The following is a 7,672-nucleotide window of genomic DNA, read 5'->3' on the forward strand; positions in this document are numbered from 1 at the left end:
AAAAAAAAAAAAAAGAAGTGGTGAGAAATAATGTTCTTATATTGTATATTTACTCCAAAAGACTAGATAAGAAACGAAAAAATGTGGTTATTTAAAAGTTGTTATCTAAAAATGACTGAGAGGGTGGGGGTTGGGGGATGGCTAGATGGGCATAAGACCTCTATGTATGTACTTTTTAACATACTTTTGATTTTTGTATGACTATATAAATAACCTAGTCATAATTTTTTTTAATTTTAAGAAAATGTTCCTTCTTGATTTTGGAATTTTGAAAGATGTGTGCAAAGATTATCTCATACAGCAAGAAACATAAGTTTAGAATAAAGAGAAATTGTTGAAGTTCATTTTCCTAATACATGATACATGATAGCTTAGATATCTCTTGGTGTGTGAGCCTTGTCTACATAATCTGGTTGTTCAAAAGAGGACCCTGGACAGCCACAGCTGGGTCGTTGCTGGATGGGACCCAAGAGAGAGGCTCGAGTGGCCCTCATGTCTCGTACCTTGCCTTTCTCCACTCCCCGGCTGACTGAAATTTAGGAAAAGGTAGCACCCCTGTGAGGTGCGGTGAAACAGAATTCATGATCCAAAACGTAAATTCTTGTATTCATCTGCCTCTAGTAGTTTTAATTGTGTTCAAATTGTTGTACCATCTCAAAGACTGGTGTGGGGGGAAGAGAGAAGAATACAATGTACCTATCATTCCAGCTTCATAATTTGAAAAAATTTGCCTTTTCTTTGGTGTATCCCTCCCATGTTTTATTCTCTTAGAGTATTTTAAAGCAAATCTTAAATCATGTTATTTGAGCTGTTAAAAGATAAACTTATGTTTAACTTTTGGAGAGTTTTTTTTTTTTTTTTTTTTTGAGCAGTGTGTCATGAATCAGGCAGCACCAGATCACAAGTGGATCACAGCTCCATGGAGGGTGCCTGAGGGCAAAACTTTTATAAGGCTTTTGCAGAAGCAAAAGAAAGACAATACTTGATTGGTTAAAAGAGAAAGTCTCTGGTAGAGATTAGTTGGCAGTTTCTGATTGGTAAAGCCCCTGGTTAGGTTTGATTGGCAGTTTCTGATGGGTTGAGTTGGATTTCAGTTGGCTTCCTTAGGAACCCAAGACACTGGAGCCATTTCAGCCTAATGGACTCCCCAGTTCATTTTTTTTTTAAACATACCCATAAATATTTCAGGATGTATCTGTAGTAACTAAGGATCCATGCCAGGTGCAGTGGATCTTTATCCTGTAATCCCAGCACTTTGGGAGGCCGAGGCAGGTGGATCACCTGAGGTCAGGAGTTTGAGACCAGCGTGGCCAACATGATGAAACCCCATCTCTACTAAAAATACAAAAAAAAATTAGCTGGGCATGGTGGCGGGCGCCTGTAACCTCAGCTTCTCAGGAGGCTGATGCAGGAGAATCGCTTGAACCCAGTAGGTGGAGGTTGCAGTGAGCCGAGATCATGCCATTGCACTCCAGCCTGGGCAACAAGAGTAAAACTCCATCTCCAAAAATAAATGAAAAGAAAACTAAGGAACCAAAAGCATGCCATTATAGACCACAGCAGTGTATCAAGAAAGTTTATTATATGTCTTATTTTTACAACAATTAAAGGAAATGTAATGTCCTCCTCTGTATGCATCAGTCTTTCTCTCCTCACGGGGTTCATTTCCAGTCAGCATCAGAAAAGGTTGAGCATCTTTCACCTTAAAAAAAGGAAAATGTTTTAGATCTCCCTTATCCTTATATTTACCATCCAGCTGCCATTCTTTTCCCTGCACTTTTCAAAATACTGTCTTCATTTCCTTAGCTTTAACTTCTCAGCCAATTTCAGTCTGACTCCATCCTCACCACTTTACCCAGTGGTCACTCCAGTTGTCTGTCTTGACCTCTCAGCAGCATTCATGGTTGGCAACGTCTCCCTCCTAATGCAGTGAGTATGAATTGAGTATTTAATGTGTAATATTCTTTATATGAATTCCTCATTTAATCCTTTAACAACTCTTTGAGGTTGTCATTATCCCCATTTTACAGATGAAAAGCTGAAGCTTAGAGAGGCTAAGTAACTGGCCTAACTACTAGTAAGTGGTAGAGCAAGGGATTAAATTTAGGCCACATTCAATTCTGCTACCTTTCTGAAATAATCTGCTATTCTGGGTTTTCCTTATCTGTCTCTGTTTCATCTTGATTTTCTTTGCAGTTCCTTCTTCTACCTGATTTTACATTTGGAGATTTCCCAGGCCTTGATCCTAGCTCTTTTCACTGCTGTGAGGCATTCACACACACTTATGGCTTCAGTTACCATGTGGAAGGTGATGAGCTCTCAGTATATATACATCTTCAGCTCAGAACGGTTTCAGTATCCAGCTGTCTCCTCAGTACATTCAAACCTTAGCTTATAATCTGTTCCTCCAGCCAGGCGCAGTGGCTCACGCCTGTAATCCCAACACTTTGGGAGGCCAAGGTGGGTGGATTGCTTGAAGTCAGGAGTTTGAGACCAGGCTGACCAACATGGTAAAACCCCATCTCTACTAAAAATACAAAAATTAGCCAGTCGTGGTGGTACCCCCTAAATGGTACAAACCCAGCTAAGCAGAAACCTAGGGATCACTGCAATTCTTCCCCCTCTTGGCTCCCATAAACGATCACTGGGTCCTATTTATTGTGTCCTGTATCTCTCTAAATCATCTTCCTCCCTAAGGAAAGCTCCCCTGTTCTTGGACTGCATCCACCTAATATACATTATCATAGTACCCTGTACTTCTCTTTCTCTCCTTTGTAATGTTCTTCATGATTATATTCATTCAGTTATGTTCATTTTTTTTGTTTGTTTGTTTCTTTAGAGTGAAATTGTTCATTTCTTTAGAAAAGACATTTAGGCAGAGATCAAGGCATTCTTTTTTTTTTTTTTTTTTTTTAGACATAGTCTCGCTCTGTTGCCTGGGCTGGAGTGCAGTGGCCGGATCTCAGCTCACTGCAAGCTCTGCCTCCCGGGTTTACACCATTCTCCTGCCTCAGCCTCCCGCGTAGCTGGGACTACAGGCGCCCACCATCTTGCCCGGCTAGATTTTTGTATTTTTTAGTAGAGACGGGGTTTCACCTTGTAGCCAGGATAGTCTCGATCTCCTGACCTCGTGATCCGCCCGTCTCGGCCTCCCAAAGTGCTGGGATTACAGGCTTGAGCCACCGCGCCCGGCCAAGGCATTCTTATTTATTACTGTATATCCCAGTGGCTAGCAGAGTGCCTGGCACGTAGGCAGTATTAAATACTTAGCTGAATGGAAATTAAACAACAACAACAAAAATCCCACAAAGATTTGTTTTAGGAAAATCCCTGACAAATAAGAATGGGTAATATGGAGGGTGAATTCATGGAGACAGCCTTTAAAACAAGATTTCCAGTAGCCAAGCCATAGAAGGGAGCTAACAAATTGGCAGTGGGATTAGGAGAAGTAGGGTAGTTGGGGATGTGGAAGTAAGAGAAAGAAAGGGCTGTCAAGAATGCAACAGATTTTTAACTTTGGCAGCTGCGGGGATGGTGATACCATTCCTTGAGAGGATCAGCTAAGATGGAGAGAATAGTTGTGGTGGACTTGTTGACTTTGAAGAACCTCCTGTAGGCCATCTAGATGGAGAAAATCGGTAGGCAATTAGAAAAATGGAAACAGGGAATTCATGAGATGCAGGCTTTACTTCATCACTGAGTAAAACCAGTAAAATACTATTAGTGATTCAAATGTGATTGGATAAAAGTCTGATCATTGAGACTTTTGCCATTGGCACAGATTTGGTAGATATTTTGATACTTTTAAAATTGGGGGTGGATATTGTAAACATATACAGAGATGGGATTTTTACATTGATGTCATTTTACATGCTGTAAATATTAACTAATAATAGCTGTAAACCTATTCATTTATTCTTCATGTTAAACTAGCAAATCTCATTTTAATTGTGTTATTTTGTTAATGCTAATTTACACCTTTTTTCCTTCTTAAGATAAAAACAAAGCTTAGTGGGGTGTATAGAACTCATTAGACTGTAAGCTCCATTAGGACTCACTGCATGTGATTTAAATTTTTTTCCTCTTATTTCTCTAGGGCCTATTCCCTGGTGGATTCCAGTCAAGTGTCTACATTTCTGATTTCCATTCTTCTTATAGTCTATGGTAGTTTCAGGTAAGATGTTCTCAAATGGGGTTGATTTAAGTTGGAGGTGGAAGAAGGAACCATTGCTCTGGAAGTGCTGGTACCAAAACTTTGTGAAGAAAAACAGGACTTCAGCAGAAATTGACTCAGAATAGAGAGTTCTGCTATTTGTTTTTTAATTGGCTGCTGTTAAACACTTCTTGGTTGTGCTTATGAGTTTAGCATGTTAATGCTAACATGTAAAAACTAATTGCTTAAAATGCTGGTTCTGAAATTAATCACCTAATGCACTCTTTATTGAGAAGGTTAAGGAGAGAGTCTTTAACAATGATTCTAGAGTCTCAAAGGGAACAAAGAGTTTAAATGGAAGGACAGTGAAATATGAAATATGAAAAACTGAAATATGAAAAAAAAGGGGCTGGGCGCGGTGGCTCAAGCCTGTAATCCCAGCACTTTGGGAGGCCGAGACGGGCGGATCACGAGGTCAGGAAATCGAGACCATCCTGGCCAACATGGTGAAACCCTATCTCTATTAAAAATATAAAAATTAGCTGGGTGTGGCGGCGTGTGCCTGTAATCCCAGTTACTCGTGAGGCTGAGGCAGGAGAATCGCTTGAACCTGGGAGGTGGAGGTTGCAGTGAGCCAAGATTGCACCAACGCACTCCAACTTGGGGACAGAGCTAGACTGCGTCTCAAAAAAACAAAAGAGAGAGAGAGAGGCAGAGAGGCATGGGCCAAGGCATCCGTTTGTTTCTACTGAGGTTAGAAACAACAATCTAACTTACTAATTCAGGTTACATAAGATGAAAACATGTGAAACATTGAGATACTGCTTTTGTTAAGGACTCAAAATGAGAATGCTGAGACAATTAGTAGTTACAAGTTGTGCTCATTGAACCTGGAAGTTTTCTATTTATTTTAAAAGAGAGTGCTTTCTGTGCTTGTGAAGTTTTCACGTCTTAATTTTGCAGTAAAAGGCCAGTAAGGGAAGGCAGCAGGAAAGAGTAGCTCCTGGGGTACATAGTTGAATTTTTAAAAAGAGCAAGTTTTAAAAGAACATGTATGCTTCCTGTTTTTGTAATGTGTATACATTCTGTACACAATTTGTATGGAAGGATACACATACCAAATTGTAAACAATGTCTCCTCCTAGGGAATGGAAGTACAGAGAGGAAGGAGGCACTTGTGCTTTTTGCTTTATATACTTACCCATTTTTGAGTTTTCACAATGAACATGAATTTTTGTAACTTTGAAAAAGAAAATTGATAGTTCTAAAAATGCAAATTAGCTATAATTTATTTAAATCCATTTTCTGTATTTTATAATAAAATCTTTTTGTTAAAAGGCTTTTTGTAAAACTTTTATAACGCCAGGCACATCAAGTGGCTCATGCCTGTAATCCCAGCACTTTTGGAGGCTGAGGCGGGTGGATTGCTTGAGCCCAGGAGTTCAAGACCAGCCCTGGGCAACATGGTGAAACCCCGTCTCTACAAAAAATACAAAAATTAGCTGGCTGTGGTGGCACACACCTGCAGTCCTAGCTACTTGGGAGGCTGAGGTGGGGGGATTGAGTCCAGGAGGTGGAGGTTTCACTGAGCCAAGACCGTGCCACTGCACTCCAGCTTAAGCAACAGGTGAAACCCTATCTCCAAAAAGAAACAACAACAACAGAAACTTTTATAATGATAGTTTGAATTGAAAATAGTATATGAAATTTCAAATAACATCATAAAATAAGCTATAACTTCTAGTTACATGATATTTGGTACGGTTTGCAAAATTGTTAGAACTTTTTAAGATCTTAGTATAAATTATAAAATGCCATGTACAATATTAGGGGTGAACTTTAATCAGATTTTCTTGTATAGGTTTATTTGAAAGCTAAAACGAAACTTAAGTTAGAAGAAACCATTAAACATCTGAACACTTTTTTGAAATCAGGCATTTAGTTCTGCAGTGGGGGACATGCTGCCTGCCAGGATATGGAGGTGAGATCTGGCAACCTTAGTCACACTCTTATATTTTGCATGTGGTCAAACCTTCATCTAGAAAAACAGACTATGAAGAAAGTCAGTAACTATGGCTACTCAGAGGCTAGAGCACAGCACAGAAGATCTGTCAGAGAGGAGGAGCTGGTTTTTGAAAATTTAATCCAGGCCAGGTGTGGTGGCTCGTGCCTGTAATCCTGGCACTTTGGGAGGCTGATGTGGGTGGATCACCTGAGGTCAGGAGTTTGAGACTAGCCTGGGCAACATGACAAAACGCCGTCTCTAATAAAAATACCAAAAATTAGCCGGGCATGGTGGCAGACTCCTGTGATCCCAGCTACTTGGGAGGCTGAGGCAGGAGAATTGATTGAACCCAGGAGGCGGAGGTTGAAGTGAGCCAAGATCGCACCATTGCACTCCAAACTGGGCGACAGAAAAAAAAAAAAAAATCCAGACTTCCGGAAGTCTGAGGTTAAGAGTTTCTAGAGAGTCTCCATTGATTTGAGAGATGTGGCAAAATAATTAAACAATAGTATCAGACTTTCAGGCGGTGAATTTGGAAAGTGTGGGTATTTAATCTGCCTTGAGGATAGTGACAATATGCTTCAAAATACAAAGCATACAAAAACAAAGTCATCCAAGTAAGACACCATCAGAAGAAAAGTTCCTCAAAAGATAGCCGCCCTTGTTTTTTTATAGCTCTGGAGTCTGCAGAAAACTTTAAATTGCCTTTTAAAAATACCTACTGGCCATTAATCATACAAAAAAGCTGCTCAATCTCACTTTAATTTTAAAATTTGAATTACAATTTTAATTAATACAAATAAAAACCATACTGAGATACCAGTTTTCATCTCTCAGATGGGTAAAAATTCAAAAGTTAGACAATACTCACTTTGGAAAGTAGGAACATCTAGTTCATTACTGATGAGAGTGTGAAATGGTGTAACTTACTCTCTGTAGGGCACATTGGCAACATCTATCATATTGCAAGTGCATTTCCTCTTTGAGCCAGCAATCTGACTTTGAGGAATGTTATATAAATATGTTGTTTCATGTGTGTTCAATGCAGGTATAATTTACCTGTTATTATAAAAAAGCCTGTTATTACAGAATTATTTGTTAACAGCAGAGTTTTTGGAAACCCCAGTGTTCACCTGTAAAGGACTTGTTCTAAAAAAAAAAAAAACTGTGGTGCATCTACACAGTGGAATACCATGCTGCTGTTTAAAAGAAAATTTTAAAAAGGAAGTTCTCCACATCCTGTTACAGAAAGATTTCTAAGCTGTATTGTAAAAGGGGGGTAGAGGGAGATACTGGGCAGTATATTTAATATTCCACCTGTTTCATAAGAAGTGGTGAGAGGGTCAGGCGCGGTGGCTCACACCTGTAATCCCAGCACTTTGGGAGGCCAAGACGGGCGGATCATGAGGTCAGAAGATCAAGACCATCCTGGCTAACACAGTGAAACCCCGTCTCTACTAAAAAATACAAAAATCTAGCCGGGCGAGGTGGCGGGTGCCTGTAGTCCCAGCTAC

General features: G+C 39.8%; 1 protein-coding gene across 1 annotated transcript in view; it reads left to right on the forward strand.

Moving 5' to 3' along the window:
- SPPL3 (signal peptide peptidase like 3) overlaps positions 1-7,672 on the forward strand; it is a 153,134-nt gene that overhangs the window by 97,391 nt on the left and 48,071 nt on the right. Inside the window, exon 2 of the mRNA XM_011948539.1 lies at positions 4,097-4,174. The gene's annotated coding sequence lies outside the window, so the exon portion shown is untranslated. The remainder of the gene's footprint in view (positions 1-4,096; positions 4,175-7,672) is intronic.

Source organism: Colobus angolensis, unplaced genomic scaffold (assembly GCF_000951035.1).
Source record: "Colobus angolensis palliatus isolate OR3802 unplaced genomic scaffold, Cang.pa_1.0 Scaffold28, whole genome shotgun sequence".
Classification (NCBI taxonomy): domain Eukaryota; kingdom Metazoa; phylum Chordata; class Mammalia; order Primates; family Cercopithecidae; genus Colobus; species Colobus angolensis.